Below are 1566 nucleotides of genomic sequence, written 5' to 3' on the forward strand. Positions count from 1 at the left end.
CAGGGTCCCAGACCAGCCACCCCACACCCCCACTTTGTTTATGAGGGGAAGATTGATTTTGTGTTTCCCAGGGTCCCATGGAATACCTTCTCCCTCCATCCACAGAGATCCCGAGCTGCATGTGGATGGGACGTGGGTGGGCGGAGAGACTCCTGGATACCTGACTTAAAACTTAAAAGATGAGATCTGCACACATGAATCAAGGAGAGAGCTTTATTTATTTAGGAACCACATAACTGTATTGGAAGAAATGGCAAAACTGGAAGAAAAGAAAGTGAACTTTTTGCAAGGGCAATATTGCAATATGTATGCTCGGTATGGTGATCAGGGGAAGTCACCCTGTGGCTCTGGGGAAAGCAGTCCAAACTCAGTTCTTACTGCCGTCCCCCAGGGTGAGCTTGTCGAAGAGGTACTCTGCCAGGCAGTCTGCTGGGGCCCCCATCTTGCGCAGGTTGTCGAGATGGTCCCCCAACTCTTTCATAGACTTGACTTCCTCGAGCAGGAGGTGACTCTCCAGGAAGTGGCACAGATGGGGATCCGCCTTGTCGGTGGCCAGCTGGTGCAGATCGAGCAGGCTCTGGTTGACGTTCTTCTCCAGCTGGAGCGCACACTCCATGGCCTTCAGGCCGCTCTCCCAGTTGTTGCGGTCTGGCTTCTTGATGTCGCGAAGGCAGATGCGGCCTCCGCGCTGGTTCTGGAGCTGCATCAGCCTCTCGGCGTGCTCCCTCTTCTGGCGCGACTGCTGCAGGAACAGCTGGAAGAAGTGCTTCAGGGCCACGTCGGCCCTGTCGAAGTAACAGGCCATCGACAAGTACATGTAGGAGGTGTAGAGTTCCAGGCAGATCTGGCCGTTGATGGCGGCCTCGCAGTCGGGGTGGTAGTTCTGGAGCACCTGCGAGGGCTGCGCGGTCGCCATGGCTGGAGGCGCGAAGGCGAAGGCGACCTCAAGGTGTTCCCAGAGTAGGTGATGAAGGCGCCGTTGGGTGAGCTCTGGCTCAGTGGCAGTTCTGGCTCGCGACCAAAATGGCGTCACACCAAATTGGGAGTGTCCGTTATTTTACGGAGGTGGGGAGATCCGTTTTACGTTACGTTACGTTACGTTACGTTGCGTCACGTCACGTCACATTGTGTTACATTACGTTATAGTACTTTACGGTGGGCGTGGTAGCTGGGAGGGGCTGAAGCGTGGTGTTCTAGGTTGGATCAGGGCTTCGATGAATCCAGGAGACTGTGTGCTAAGCGTCTGCACTATATGATATTTTAAAACTTTATTCATGAATATAGATGCAAGCGTCTTAAGTTAATCATTTGCATGATTTCTTTGAGCAGCTTAATTGAATATTGTCCTAATGTGATTGTTTCATTAAATATAGTGCTTTTTGGGTCTCATTAGTTATGTTTAATATCGCACAGTTTTATTTGAATGTTAGATAAATCAGTGATTTCAACATCCATACTGATGACACTTCTGATAGCCTCCTCACTCGGTTCCTAGACTTAGTAAGTCCAGTGACCTCCGCTTTTCTCTTTCTAGTCATGGTCTAGTTAACGCTCCTCTGACAGGAG

At 51.0% G+C, this 1566-nt stretch overlaps 1 pseudogene; it reads right to left on the bottom strand.

Moving 5' to 3' along the window:
• Window positions 1-367: 367 nt before the first annotated feature.
• Window positions 368-1132, bottom strand: LOC123282514 (ferritin heavy chain pseudogene; annotated as a pseudogene).
• Window positions 1133-1566: the final 434 nt, after the last annotated feature.

Source organism: Equus asinus, chromosome X (genome assembly GCF_041296235.1).
Source record: "Equus asinus isolate D_3611 breed Donkey chromosome X, EquAss-T2T_v2, whole genome shotgun sequence".
Taxonomy (NCBI): Eukaryota; Metazoa; Chordata; class Mammalia; order Perissodactyla; family Equidae; genus Equus; species Equus asinus.